Source organism: Dipodomys spectabilis, unplaced genomic scaffold (genome assembly GCF_019054845.1).
Source record: "Dipodomys spectabilis isolate Male_0828 unplaced genomic scaffold, ASM1905484v1 ptg000175l, whole genome shotgun sequence".
Classification (NCBI taxonomy): Eukaryota; Metazoa; Chordata; class Mammalia; order Rodentia; family Heteromyidae; genus Dipodomys; species Dipodomys spectabilis.
This window is the reverse complement of record NW_024870852.1, coordinates 4,115,694-4,132,069: the sequence shown is the minus strand read 5'-3', so window position 1 is coordinate 4,132,069 and position 16,376 is coordinate 4,115,694. Positions and strand designations below refer to the sequence as shown.

General features: G+C 37.5%; 1 protein-coding gene across 2 annotated transcripts in view; it reads left to right on the top strand.

Annotated features, from left to right (window-relative positions):
- Plcb1 (phospholipase C beta 1) overlaps window positions 1-16,376 on the top strand; it is a 631,005-nt gene that overhangs the window by 16,781 nt on the left and 597,848 nt on the right. The gene's annotated exons all lie outside the window — the stretch shown is intronic.

Sequence of the window (16,376 nt, the reverse complement as noted above, 5' to 3'; positions counted from 1 at the left end):
CATGTCTGCAGAGGTAGGACAGAATTTACTGAGAGTACTAAATACATTTTGAAGTCAGACTAGCAATTGAAGAGTACTGGAATAGCTGAGACCTCCCCAATTATTGCAGAAGGGATCTGAGGTCTAAGCTTTAAAATTCTGCATTAGATCCTGGTATCACAGTTTCTGGAATAGTCTTACAGGAACCTCTTGGGCAACTCCAGTTACATGTTTGAGCATGGATGTGCAACTGACCTTGTACAGCATGGTGAGGTGGGGTGTGAATTCTGGCAGAAACTCTGTGTCTGAAATGTAATGTCTGCTCTCCTCCTGAATGGTCAGCCTGTTTACACATCTCTCCAAGTGCAAATTTCAGCTTTGAGGTCCTGGTGTTTGTACTTTCTAGCTACTGTCAATGTGTCCTAGAGCCATCTGTGGCCATAAACATAAGAGTAAAACATGGACTCTGTGCTAATGTCAAAAGTGATGCTGAGTAAGATTTTATACTTAACTTTCATGTTTATCACTGGGTGTGTTAATCATTTTGGCTTAGACATTGTGTTTTGTTTCCTGCTGTTATGTATCAAACAATGGCCTGAAAGAGGTTTTGTTTCCCTGTTTTTTTTTTTGTTTGTTGTTTTGTTTTTCTTTTCCTCCTAAAGGCTATTTTTAAGAACTATGTTGGAGCTTATATTTGTGAAAGATATATTTATAATGCCTATAGCATTTCTAAAGGTTGGGTATTTGTACAAGAGAACAAACTGTCAGTTTGATTTTCTCAACTTGTAAATCAAGTTTCCATAAAAGCGACAGAAGATATTTTTGGGCTTTTAAATAATTCATGGCAACTCAGTTAAGCCCTCCCCCCCAAGACCAATCATAAATATTATTTTGCTAAGAAAGAAAAGGTTTAGGACCAAAGACTCTTTGATGTATCTGTGAACCCAATATTTTAACTCAGGCTATTTTCAAATATAGAAAAATCTCTTTCAGTTTTGTTAAACAATCTTTTTCTCCTTTTGGTCAGAATGTTGTTTTGAAACAAATAATGGGGTAGCAATCCCTTTATCTGTGGATTGTTTCAACATTTCCTGCTCCCCACCCCTGGCATTTATCTTAGAATTCCAGTCAAGACATGGTAAATTTACCTCTTACTTTTTAGATTCCTAAATCATCCCTCAGTCCATTATCAGTTTGGAAGTTTACATTGTAGTCAATGATCATTGTATCTTAGAATCTAAAAGATGATTGGATTTAAGGGAAAAATAAATTCACCACATTTTTAACTTTGTCATTTTCACTATAGCTTGAAGCTGTCTTTAGAAGCTGAACAAGAGATATACAAGTGTTGCAATGTATTAGATGAACACGAGCTCATCCACGCCATTCTCTTGTGGTGGCTGCATCAGACCTTGTACCCAAGCCACTGATTGCTATCCACTGGCTTTCCCTCTCTAGACAGTGATCCATTGCCTTTCCAACCCTTTCTTTTGATTTGTCACTGTAGAAATGATAGGTGACAAAGAAAACAGATTACACAGATGATAGATTTCAGAATTAAAATCCAGAGCTAGCAAGGCATTTTTTTAGGTGGCAGAAATGTGCTTTGGTGAAACATTGACAGAATGTTTGGGGTTCGTGGAAACAGATAAATATGAGTATCACTTTTAGAGATAAATGTTCATATTTAATACCAGCCCTGGACTTATTTTGCAAATTCTTTCCACTTATTGTTTGCTCTGTAAGTCTTATTGAATATAATTAGCAAAAAATGATATTTTGAATATTAATATTTTAAAGTTCCATGCTTTTCCTAATATAAATATAGATTGTGTGAAAAGGATGAGTTTATTTCTAAACCATGGATGAGACAGGGCTTCTGCCTAGCCTGGGCACTGAAGAGGTTGTCAGCCTTAAGATAGAATTTTTCTTTGGACTTTTGCCAGAAACTATAGCAGGAAGTTTTTGCCATGAAAACTATGTGGATGACAAGAATCTGCACTACATTTTTGAAGCTTGGCTAAAGAAAAAAAAAAGGATCAGTGTAAAAGCTCACAAACACCTATCCTGCTAGAATATAACATAAAATAGACCTTTGCCTTGCAACATGATACCCTACTTCTGGGCCAAAGTTATTATAATAATAAAGCCAGTCTCTGCTAATTCAGATCAAAGAGGTTCAAGATAATTCTCCAAGCTCTTGTATTCTGAAAACAAGAGCTTAGGGGAAGGGAGGAAGAGAAACATACATTTAAAAAAGGAATGGAAAAAAAAAGGATTTTCAGTGATGGATCCTTACTACTACTTTTATTTTACTACTTATTTTATTTATTGATTTAATTAATTAATAAATTAATTAAATACAGTTAATACAGTAAAGCAGTGTAGCAAGAAACCCCCTTAAAGCAATACAACCTTAAACCACACCCTCTGTTGACCTCAATCCTAGTTCTTCGTCCAGACTCATCTGAGGGCAGCAAACAGCTTTCTGCTTTGTTCTCTGGTCTTTTCTTTTCTTTTCTTTAAATGACTGCACATTCAGACCTGTGAGAAGATTTCATTTTTAAAAAATGTATGTCTATTTGTATTCTGTCATTGTGTTATTTAGTTATTGTTATACTGGTACTGGGGCTTAACTTCAGAGCCTTGCATTCTCTCTTGGCCTTTTCCTCAAGACTGGCATTCTACCACTTGAGCCACATACTTCCAGCCTTTTGCTGGTTAAATGGAAATAAGAGATGTTTATTTGTCTGTACAGGCTGGCTTTAAACCTCAATCCACAGATCTCAGACTCCTGAGAAGCTAGATTTCAGACACGAGCCATTGACATCCTAAACATCATGTAATTTTTAACATTCTGCAACTTGTTTTTCAATTCACAGTATCTTAGGGAACTTTTTATATATTCCCAGAATGAATAACCCCTCTTTTTTAAATAAAAATATTCTCGTTGATGAACTCTTGGTGTTGTTTCTAATTTGGAGTTAAAGCAAACAATCCTACAATTAATAGCCCCATATGTCCCTCTCTGGGTATGTGGGTCAGACAATCCTAAGGGGAATGCTTAGCACACAATTGCTGATGGAAGGCCATACATATCCTAAATCTTAGTTATTAGCTGTGCATTTTGTAACACAGCAGTCTCTGATGGGAGTGAAGCTGTCTGCTCCAGCCCTAGCCAACAGTTAGAAAATCAGACACAAAGATAGTATTGTCCTTCTTCTAATATGTGCTAGCAGGATTTATTAATAAGCTGTACTTTATCATGTATTTATTTACCATTATCTTTGGGATTAGTTACCTATAGTCCCTTTTCTCCATGATAATGCTTCTCTTTGTATTCTGTTAAGCTGTTATGAATGTTGCAAATAGCTACTTCCTGTTTGTGGCTTGCTTGAATTTCTCAACAGCTAATTTATTCATTGCAGTAGATGTCTTGAAGCCTTTGATAGAGTCACCTTTTACCCTTTCTTTATCTTTTTCTTTAATCTTTCTTACTGACTCACCATCAAAACTGCTAATCTAGGTTTTTAACCCATGCATAATGTATTTTGGTGTGAGGGAGAACCCTTAATTTAATTTCTACAAATGCTTCTATTGTCTGGTGATTCCCTGGGTTATAGCTAGCCAGGGTAGCAGCATTACCTCTCTTGTGGCTTTCTCTCTGACTCAGAGTGTGAAAAGTATGAGAGATGGGATTTGTAACAGCAGATGGACACGAGTTGATTTTTTTTCCCTTAAACCCTGGCTTCCACCTCCCCACCAGCTGTGTCTTACTTTTTTTTTTTTGGTTGGTCTTCGGGGGCTGAACTCTGGGCCTGGGCGCTGTCCCTCAGCTCTTCAGCTCAAGGCTAGCGCCCTACCACTTGAGATGCAGTGCCACTTCTGGCTTTTTTCTGCTTATGTGGTCCTGAAGAATCGAACCCAGGGCCTCATGCATGCAAGGCAAGCACTCTACCATTGAACCAACTTCCCAGCCCTAGCTGTGTGTCTTGAATGGCTCAAGAGTCTTCCCTGTCTTTCAATGCCTCTGAACCATGGTGTTGTCATTTTAAATCATTCTTATATGTCTTCTTCCTTTCATACTTTCTGGTTCAGCAAGCATAACCCTTTTCGTTTACTCATGATCTTAGATTATAGACATACCCTTATACCTAGAAATGTTTAGTCATTTCTAGGGACTTAGGACAAGAGGGATCGGCTCTTCCATCTGCTCCATCTGCTGTCCTGTTCTGCTTTAGAATTTCACAGGAGACACCAGGTGGGATCTTTACAGAGGGATGATTAAGTTCCTATAAATAGCAACTGTAGGTAGCTTTCTCTTATGATAACCTTAAAGTTCTATGCAGAGTTCAAAAGCAAAGTTTAAAAGTTAAATATTTACATAAGCCACAGTCACATTTTTCAGCAAGAGTGTCCAGAGTTCAAAAATATTTTGAATCAGGAATCAGGAACCTCAACAACAACAACAAAAATTAAATATTTCCTATTAAAATGAAGTTTCTCCCTGCGTAAAGGACTCATGGGCACACATGTCCTGGATGATCATTTAGCAGTGGAGCCTCCTCTCTGGGACATGCTTTCCTAGTGTATTTCAGAAACATGAATTTAATGTATCTTCTCTGTACTAAGTGGACAGGACCTACTTAGAGGCAACTGAGTACTAGCTGGAGTACTATGATGGAATTGCACAGTAAAGAGATGAAATCTATTTATTTGTATTTACTAGCTTTTCCCAAAGGCTGGATAACTGAAATCACCTTAGAAAGCAGTAAAATACAGCTGAGGATTGCTTTGTATGGGCTGTGATTGTTCCGTGGCTTGGGGCCCAATGCTAATCACTGTTGGCTAACCACCCATGTGGATGGCTGAAATCTTTCTGTTCTCCTTCTCTGCATCTCTCCTTTACCATTGTCAATGACATAAGGAGCTCAAATAGAGACAGTACCATGTCTGGATCCTCATTCTTGCCACTCCATTGGGCCAGGTATACCCCAGCAGCCACTAGCACCTGTGTTCTTTTGCTGGCCGTGAAACCTTACTTTGTTTCTCAGTCAAGTACTCAGGAACTTTCTGGCAATTAGCTGTCCAATGGGATCTGATTGATACATATTGCACCAGTTACCACTTCTTGGATGAGATAATTCAAGGATAAATGATATATCTGTATTAATATATAATAACTATATTATATTATGTAATATGCAATATAACATATATATATACAAGAAATATATTATGTATGAAATATATATAAGAACTATATTATATATATATATATATTTTTTTTTTTCTCCAGAGTTTGCCTGTGGAGTGAAGCTCAGTTATACTAATGGCATGGGCTTCCTTCCTTCCTGTCTTACTTCCTCACTGCTATGTCCTAAGATCACCTCTAAAGTATACTACTTTTACTTGAATCCTTGTCTGAGAGTGCCAATATGTACTTATGATGCTTTAACAACTTGATACACATACCTCCTGATTAAGGTTTTTTAAAACAGATCCATTTTCAAGGCACTGGAGCATGTTAAGTGACTATTTTGTTTGAAGCTAGGGCTGGTTTCTATAAAACAGACCTAATTTGGGGAGCCTGAAGCTGGTTTAGAAAACCAGCTTTGAAGTTGTGGCTGTAGACTTCAGTTTGCATTCTGGGTCCACTGGATGTTTAATGAGTCACCTATGTAATCTTCTCAACAAGGTAGGCTGCACTTTCCCCAAACCAAATGTAAGTCTCACTTTCTTGGATTTGGTATTAAGGTCTAAGGAGAAGAAACAACATTCCTAGCATCATCTCTTACCCTGTAAGCAACCAACCCTTTGTAGTGGCTTTTAGAATTACTATATAATAAACATCTAGTCTCCCACCAAACATGTATCCCCTCACTAATTGTTAGGGATGGCAAATGTGCTGTTTCAAAAGCCAAGTGACCATTTATTTACATGAAAAGTTTTCTTCCTTCTCTTTTCTTCAAGGCAACAGTAACCTGATTTCTGTTTAGATTTGCTTTTGCTCTTTTGATCTAGAGCATTGAAGCTTAGGTCTGCTTGGGCAAACAAGATGTTTATTTATGTATTTCATAATGTTTTGGGAACCAAGCCAGGGAAGGCAAAAGGAGAGATTGATTGCTGAAAAGACATTTCCTCTGAGGATAATTCACTCATAAAATATTCCATTCTAGGTAAAAGTTTCCTAGATCATGGAGATTTTTTTTTTCTTTTTTGCCATTACTGGGGCTTGAACTTGGCCTGGGCACTGTCCCTGAGCTCTTTTTGCTCATGGCCAGTGCTCCACCACTTGAGCCATAGCACCACTTCTGGCTTTTTCTGTTATTAATTGGAGATAAGAACTTCACTGATTTTCCTTCCCGGGCTGGTTTCCAAGTGTGATCCTCAGATCTCAGCTACTTTAGTAGCTAGGATTACAGGTGTGAACCACCAGTGTCTGGCCCATAGGGGATTTAAAGTATCTTACGGAATAAGCTTTAAGATGATTTAAAAGACTTTGATGGGAGGAAATAGCAGCATTATTCACAAGAATTGGATGCCACAATAACTACCTGTGTCTTTTCTTTTCCTCCAAGACAATTGTTTTAGGGTGACAGTGACATTAATAACACTAGACAATACCTCTTCCAAACTGACTAGAATCTTAGAAATAAGGTATTTAATATTTTGAACATAATTTAGACAATTACCTCTGTGTGACATCACTAGAATCAAGCCTGTATTTTCAAGTCACCTTCTAGCTTACATTCTGCTTTTGTAAATACTGTCTTTGCTTCTCTGGCATGATCTTCCTTTTCAAATTTTTACTTCCATATATATATCAGAACATTTGGCTATCCAATGTTAGCCAGAATATATATAACATTGGCTAACATTGGATAGCAAAATGTTCTGATGATTTGGACTAAGTAGACAAAGTTTAAGAATAAATGCCCCTCAAAAGATGAATGGATGAAGAAAATGTGTTATAAATTCACTATAGAATTCTATGCTTCCACCAGAAAGAATGACATCGCCCCATTTGTAAGGAAATAGAAAGACTTAGAAAAAATTATACTAAGTGAAGCAAGCCAGACCTAAAGAAACATAGGTTGTATAGTTTCCCTCATTTGTAATTCCTCATTTGTAATAACTAAACTATGTCCAGGATATTCTTAGAAGAGCATCATGACAGCTCAATAGCTACGTGCATATATAAAATGCTTATCAAAATGAACTCCAATAAATGGAAACAAGAAGTTTATTTTTTATAATACCATTTGTAGTTATTTCTTTTTTCTCTTTGGTTTATTCCCTGATGTCAGTTTTTTATTTCTGTACCCTTTGTCTAATATATAAGTTTGTCTGATTTGGGGAAGGGAATGGGAATCACAGAAACTGGGACAAAGAGTGAACCAATTCAAACGTGATGCATTCTAGACACTATGTTGGAAATGAACTTTACAAATTGGAGGTAAGGGGTTTAGGAGGGGAAAGAGTGGGAGAAAATGAGGAAGGGGGTAACATTGTTCAAAAAGAAATGTACTCATTACCTGACATGTAATTGTAACCCCTCTGTATCTCAACTTTACAATAAAACTTAAACATAAAGAATAAATGCCATCAGAATGAAATCTTTTTGAAGCTTTTTGTGGTAGATTTTCTAAAGCATAGCCTCTTGAAGAATACCTGACTTTACATACATGCACACATATATTCATACATTCATTCAGTCACTCATTCATGGTACTGAAGAGTTAACCTAGGGCCTTGCACTTGCTAGCAAACAATTTATTTTTTTAGATAAGATACTGCTTAATCTGGGCTGATCTTAACTTGAGCTCCTCCTGCCTTTGCCTCCCAAGCTTAGGTATTATAAGCATGTACCATTACATGTGGCTGGAAGTACACTGTAAGATCTGTGGAGTTATTGTGAAATGGCATCATGGTAGTTTCTTTGGAATCTATTCACATGATACTTGTGTCACTTCATCATCAGAATAACAACAGCACTGCATATTTTAATACATTGTTAGTAGAGTTTACAAACACCTGATAGTACCCTGGCTTTAATTCAATGCTCCTAACATTTTAATTATAAAAGTATGCTCAGTTGCATGAGTTACTTATATTTAGCTCTTCCCAGACGTATAGGAGATATTATATTGGATTCTTTCCATAAAAAGAAGCTACTATGATGGAGTACTTGTACATTTTTGAAAACTAGAATATTCTAGACATTGAATTATAAGAATGTGTGAAGAAAGTACTGTATATTGTTTATACTTTCATTTCCCGTTATGGGAAAAATCTGTTTGCTTCCTTGTAAATATAATTCCAAGACCTTTGCTGTTGAGCTAAAGTCACGCTCTCTTATTTAAATACCGATATCCTATTTTAGCCTATTTTCTTCCAATTGAAGATTGTTTAATCATTCTGGTGAGGTCCTGTCAATTCCTGTATGTATTTAATCAGCAAGACAAGATCTTTTCTATCTTTTGGTAAGACTGTATTTAGAGCAGCATCAGAGTAATATATACATCACCATGTACATACAAAGACCAGAATGGATACTCTAGTTATTTTATTCCATATTTTATCATTATTTCATTTAAATTACCTAAAGAGACAAAAATTCAGACTTTGCAAAAACCAGTTTCTTAGAATTCAATACATACAGGCAAGTTATTCAGGTTTAGAGAAAATATTTGCTATTTGCTAATTCCAATTGCATATGCCTTTTCTGTACTGTTTTTATTCTCATTATCATCAACATCAATAATGGCAAGCATAGATGTCATAGTTTCCATATGCCAGGCATTCATCTAACACACATACACTCTCTCACACAGAAACATTACTTGTTTGTTTATTCATTTAATTTGGCAGTGCTAAGACTTGAACCTTGGGCCTTACACATGCAAAGCAGACACTCTACCATTGAGTTATATCCCCAGCTTTATATGTGCAGTATGTATATATATATATATATATATATATATATATATATGTATACATATATATAAAGCATATATAGTACTTACATAACATAGACATATAGTATGTACAGCATATACTTATAGTGTGTGGTGTATATATGTTACATGTAATCATGTATACTATATATGCATACATGTATATATTAAATAAATATACAGTGAGTACTAAATATATATAATATATACATAGACACACCACACTATAATACATATATGACTATACTGCAATATGCATATACTACTTAATCATTTCCATAAGCCTCCAAAAATAATTGTATAGCTATCTCCATTTATAAGAGAATAAATTGAACTACACACAAAGGCTGTGTACTGCCTCTTGATCATATGGTTGGTGAATAGTGGAGTCAGGAGTAGAGTGAAAGCAGGGCAGTTTGACCATGTGTCCTGACTCTCAACACTTTACATTTTCACAGTACTTTGTTCGTGTATAAAATTAAGTTTACCTGCAGGGTTATTCCTTCCCTTCCTCCTCCTCCTCCTCCTCCTCCTCCTCCTCCTCCTCCTCCTCCTCCTCCTCCTCCTCCTTTTTCTCCTCTTCTTTCTCTATTTGATTCTAATGTGCAGCAGGGAAGAACAGTGGTAGAAAGCAAGCGAGGATTACCAGTGAGTTCAGCCAACTTCCTGAGAGGAAGTGCACATTCTGCCCTTCCTGTGAGTGGCATGGCCTACTTTCCACCTGAAGTAATACTCTGCATGAATATCATATGAGACCTTCAAGATTCAAAATTATTTGACTATCACTGGATCATATTCTCCGTACTGTACTTAATAAAGCAGGAAATGACTAACATGTTTAAAAGAATGATTCTCAATATTCAAGCATGAATAAAAATAGATTGTTTTGATTCTATGTGGTTGATTAAAACTTATTTAGTTTCTCATTCTTCCAAGGTTCCAGGTATTAGCCATTTGTTCTGCCCTTAATGCACAGGACCTCAGTATTCAAGCCCTGTTTATAACCCTTTAGGTTTTGTTTTTCGAGATTCTCCATTAGGTTCAGGCACTGTGTAAATTCCAGGGATTAAAAAATATATATATATATATATATATATATATATTTTAATTTTCTTTAGATAGTTGTACACATGGGCTGCCATTCAACCGAGAAGTATATGAATATAGTGCCTCATGCTCAATGTCACCACTTCTGACGCTCCCACCCAACCCTCCCAACCAACCCTCTCCCCCACTTTTAGGTTATGTATTGATTTTTTGCCATTTAATAAAGCAATTTATGTGTCCAGTGCATCTCGATTTGTGTTATCCCTTCAACATCTTCACTCCTCCCCATTCCAACCACACCTTCCTTTATTTTTCACGGTTTTGTGGCATATGCAATGCATTCTTGCCCTGCATTTCCCCCATTCATTCTTTTACCCCTCTTCTCTTGACCCCCCCTTGGCCCATTTCCTAGTACTCATTTCGTTGAGTTTGTCTTTCTGAAGAATTACTACCACTTGCATTCTCCATAGATTCTATTATACTTCAGTTCATCATTTATAACCACTTGGGTTCCACCCAGTGTGCCTACTTCTAGATTTATAGGCATGTTCTTGTTCCCACTAATGAGGGAAACCATGCAACCTGTGCTTCTCTGGTCTGGCTTACTTTATGTAACATAGTCCTCTCAAGTCTTTCCATTTCTTTATGTCTAAATTTTATTCTTTATGGTGGATGAGTACAATTCCACCGTGTCTATGTACCACTTTTTGGATTCATTTGTCTATTAAATTAGATGGCATCATTTTTAAAATTAAATTAGCTATACTTTTGAACAAGAGATTGATTTGATGAAATTAGTTATACTTTTGAAGAAGAGAATATGTCATTAATATAGTATTAAGAATAGCCTTAAAGGGTTAATGATATAGCTCAACAGTAAAGTGTTTAACATGCACTAGTTCCTGATTTCAGTCCTTAGTACAAAAATCCTCAAACAACACAAATAGTATATAAACAAAAATAAAATAGTATTTTATATTCGCTTCATTTAATACCTATATTTTTATATTTTATCTCATTAAATGATAACTGTGCCATTTATTATCAGTTTATAAAAACCTTCCTTTATTGACACATACTCTTAACCATGGAACCCGGACAAAGTGATAATTTGCATGTGTGGTAGGAAGCCTGTCCTTCAGATACCTGTATAGAATGCATATAAGAAAGGTAGAAATGAACATTTTTTTCCCATTAGAATGTTTGGTTTTTCACTCTGCCTTCTGTAGGGAATGTTGATTGTAATCAGAATGATTTTGTGTGAGATTTCTTCCCAGCACTGTGCAAAACTACTGCTTAAGAGCTGTGGTCTGGAAATCGATTTGCATGATAGCAAACAATACACCTATATGAAATGAATGCTTCTATAAAAAGTTTTATGAGGCAGAACTAGTTGCTATACTAAGAAGCTAATGATTGTGCTGCTATACACAATGGATTCTATTTTTAAATGAGCATTTGTTCCTCTTGCCTGGCTTCATTATACAAGAGGGCAGCAGTTTCAACACTAGATTGTGAATATTAAGTTATCAGAATATCACAGGTGTGCCTTTAGATGTGTTGACTTTTTCATGAACTTGAGCTGTGAATAGTTCAAACTGGAAAGAAAAAAATTACAAACTGTGTCAAAATAATTTTTGGTGCTTGTGGGTTGGGTTCTTCCAGCCTCAACTTTGAGCTCAAATACTTTATCCAGAAAGTGTGGGCAGTGGGCTTGTAAGTTAAGTAAGGGAAAACAGCAAGTACAATGTGTGTTATCTAATGAATTGACATGGTGGACAAAGGCAGCTCCATCTTTCTGGGGAGCCCTAGAGTCAGTGCTGGGGTAGGGAAAGGAAGAGAAACTGTAGTGTTTGCCTAGTAGTTCTAAGAGCCTACGATGCCAGCTTCTCTTGGTGACCCAGGGGTCTTCAGGGTAACAGGTGTTAGCTTCATGAAAGTCCTTAAATACAGGTCCAAGGTTGTCATTTTTTGTGTGTCAGGGGGCATGTGTGGGAATGCAAGGACACCACAACAGTGGCTTCCTAAATCTTCAAGAAATCAGACTTCATTCATCTCTGTCACAAGGTACGAACTGGAAGAACAGCGTTGTTTGGTCTGAGTGACAACTTTGAACATGAGTTGATGGTGAGAAGAAGATTTTTTCATGAGAAATGAGTTTCCAGCACTTGAAAAATGTGGAATGGGTGGGAAGGTGGCTCAGTGGTAGTGTTTGCCTTGCATGCATGAAGCCCTGGGTTCGATTCCTCAGCACCACATAAGCAAAAAAGAAAAAAAGCCGGAAGTGGTGCTATGGCTCAAGTGGTAGAGCGCTAGCCTTGTGCTGAAGAGCTGAGGGACAGCACCCAGGCCCAGAGTTTAGACTCCACAACTGGACTCCCCCCCCCCCCCCAAAATGTGGAGAGCTCATATAGAAGTCTAAATGACCCCATGGCCACATTTGGCCAGAACTGAGTGGCAGTTGCCTGCTGTAAATAGGGGATGTGTTGTCCAGTCTCCCACAGTTCCCACCAGCCCAGCCCGTCTAATTGACATGGACTTTTAGGCTCATTTCAATCCTTAGGCAAAATTATCTGGCCTTTCTGGTAACATCCTATACTGGACACTTCAATAAACAAATGATTACAAACCTTTATGAGCCCAGCAGTGAATTCTCTCACAGTGGGCCCTATGAGAGAACTGTGGAATAAAGAATGAATTTTGCAGTAGAATACCACAAACAACGACAAATGGCTGAAGGTCAGCATATCCTGGTGCTGCTGAGTGCCATAAACAAAGCAATTGGTGCTCTAAGCTACTGCTTGTCTATGAAATATCGATCTGAAGTGTACAAGCCCTGAGGTCCCTCTCCACTTTAAAAGCCTATTATTCTAAAGTGACTTTCAATGTGGCATTGTGCTAGGTAAGATTTATAAGTATGACTCCTTGGCAAAGGACTTTTAAGTTGAATTGGGCCATTTATCTAAGCGAACTGAGAGCGGTGGGTTTGGGGTCTCGAGGAGGGACCCAAATGGAGAGGGAAGAAGTAACATTACTTCCGGCTCCAGGAAGTAAGTGTGGCTTACTGGGTTAGCCCAGCAGCGTGGTCCATGTTTTGCTTACCATAGAACCATACTCCCTGGAACCATATCCTCTAGACACATGTGGCTTTCTATACTTAAATTTTAATGAATTAGCATTAAGTTAAAAATTCAGTTCCACAGTTACACTAGCCATATTAATGAGTGTTTTGTAGCAACCTGCGGACAGGCCCATTCATCTATTTCTTATTGGGTCAGAAATTCTGTTGGACAGTAGAGGTTGGGTTGGAGATGGTTTTTCAGAGTCAGTGCAGTTTCTGGCCAATAACAATTTTTTTTGAAGACATGGGAACTGCCTTTTCCTTTATTGAAGCATGCACTGCGAGTTTGTATTATACAAACCTGCCTTTGTTATTTTGGTTCTAGAGAAGACACTCCTGGGGTGGCTGACAGCTACTTTGGGATCTAGAAGGGGAAGCCAACATCTACAGAAGACAAATCAGTTCCTTGTATTACTATAACAAGATACCTAAGGTTGTGTAGTATATAAAAAGTTGCTTTTTAAAAATCTTTTAGCACATAGTTGTAGGGACTAGGAGGGTCTAGACAGCAGTGTGCTACTGAGGACCATAACATGGTGGAAGAATTTAAAGCAAATTGATGGCACAAAGAAGAAATCGAGTATAAGGAGGTTACCATCTTTCTATTTCCATTGGTTTTTGTAAGAACTAAATAAATTCTACTAGAACTACCCCATCCCTTCCAATAGATGGCTTAATTACCTTGCTGTGGCAGCTCCCACAAAAGGTTCCACCATCTCAAACCACCACACTGGGGATTTGAGCACACACAAATTACATCCAAACCACGGCGCCAAGAAAGAACCAAGTAGGAACATTTAGGGTGCCAGATTAATCTATTTCAATTCCATGAGCTAATCAGTCCCTTCATTTCCTAGGCCAGTTTCAGCTGACAAAGTCTTTGTCCCTTTGGCAAACCAAGATTACTCACTGGTATATTACAGTCATTTATTTGAAGGAAGACAGGGAATCAGATTTTAAGGCTCCAGCTACATCTCCCCTGTAAACATGGGAGAGAAATCATGGTATATAATTTGTGCACTATTGATGGACATAATGGTTTTAGTTCCCTGTATATGACATTTTGTTGTTACCTTCTATATTCTAAGTTGGGCTTTAGCTATCAAGGATAATTTTATTGCCTTAAGTATAATTTTATGGGTGTATGATTGTAGTCCTAGTTAGGCAGAAGATGTAGATAGGAGGTATTCTATCTGAGGTCCACCCTAGACAAACAAAACAAAACAAAAGACACTGAAAATTGTACAAAAGGAGTGAGTTTGGGAAAATGGTGTATATATTAGCCTACTAATCTCAATTGTAGCAAGACCATTTGCAGGAAAGGAGAGTGAGAATTATTTGTAAATATGATGTTATAAACAAAGTGCTATCTTATTACCAAATCATTTGGTTGATTATTTATTCCAATTTTGCATGAGGCAAACTGAGGCTATAGGTAGGAGAGCTTTAGTCCTAGTAAGCTGATTTTATTCCTGACACTTTAGAATAGAACTCGCTTTCTTGTATTTCCTGAGTACCTCATGGCTTTTTTTTTTTAAAGTTTAGGACTTTAAATGCTATATTAATTTAGCCTAACCCCTCTTACTTGTTGACTAGATAATGAAGTCTTTGACTCCTGAGGTATTGTGCAACTCTGTGTGTGTGTGTGTGTGTGTGTGTGTGTGTGTGTGTGTGTTCTTAGCATATTCCAAGGGTTCAAGAATTGCTTAATCATGATTATCAAATTGAATGAGACATAGACAAGTGATGTAGCTTGTCTAAATGTGTAGATTACTAAGTGTTGGATAACCAGATCTGTAAGGTCTAGAACCAGTGTCTTCACATATTGTGAGTCATTTATTAAATCCTCCTTCTTCTTATCTCCAGCTACTTTGCATTTAGATGTTTCCATAACTTCCTACTTCCAGGAGAAGAAAGCAAGCACTGTAGGTCAAAATAATCTATTTCCTGCCACTAGCCTGAGGATGTCTTCAATTTCAGCTGCTCTCTTCTTCCTTTTTTGTTTTTCTCCTTTTCTCAGGCCATCTCTGTCTCTTAAGCCCTGGACTTTGGCTTCTTAATGATAGAACATGGCTATATTTCTTCTCTTATCTGTGTTATCGAGGTTTCCTCTACAGCCATATCTAGAGCATCAGTATTAAACACGACATGCCTCTTCTGTATACAAAGGAAACCTTATGCCCTCTTTTGACTCTCCTTGTTCCTTTCCTTTGTTTCTCTGTTCTATTCTCCACACTCTTCTAAAAGATAGGCCTGAACTCTGCATTCTCACCTTTCACCTGTTCCTCAATCCACATCAACCTGGATTCCATTCCAATCCCTCCCACAAACTTTTCTTTTGGAAGTCACAGTGATATTCCTGTTTCAAAACATATTGACCACGTTTAGACCTCTTGGTGACTGATCTTTTACCATACTTTAACATTATTCACTTTGAAATACACACACATATTTGCAGTACTGGGAATTGAATCCAGTGACTTGCACAACCTAGGCAAATTGTGCTCTACCTCTTTTGCTACATCCTTAGCCATTTTGTATATTGTTATTGAGATAGAATTTCACTAACTTTTCTTAAGCTGACCTCAAACTCAATATCCTTCTAACTCTACCTTTTAAATAGTATGGAAGTAGGCATGTATCACCTTACCTGGACACTTTGACTTCTTGATTATTCTTCTTCTTCTAATTTCTTCTTCTTCTAATTTCTTCTTCTTCTTCTTCCTCCTCCTCCTCCTCCTCCTCCTCCTCCTCCTCCTCCTCCTCCTCCTCCTCCTCCTCCTCCTCCTCCTCCTCCTCCTCCTCCTCCTCCTCCTCCTCCTTCTTCTTCTTCTTCTTCCCTTCTTCCTCCTCCTCCTCCTCCTCCTCCTCCTCCTTCTTCTTCTTCTTCCTCTTCTTCTTCCTCTTCTTCTTCTTCTTTTTTGCTCTCATACTTTTACCCAGTTCTCCAACTATTCATCACAATCTACCTTGCTGGATCTAAATTGCAGTCATTCCATTTTTAGGGACTCATTCTTAATGTACTAGTTAATTCTCCATCTGAACATATGGCTGTTCATCCAATGTCTATCCCTGTGATACTTTAAACTAAGGATTTCAAGAATGGTAGGTACCATGATCTTCCTTGTTCTATGCCTAACCTTGTTCTCCTTCATTATTAGATACTGCACTCCCCCGGGTTACAATGTTTCAAGCTCTGCAACTCTTCTTTATCCTCATCATTACCTCCAGCTCTTCACCCCTTGCCACACTAACTATACTAGTCTTCC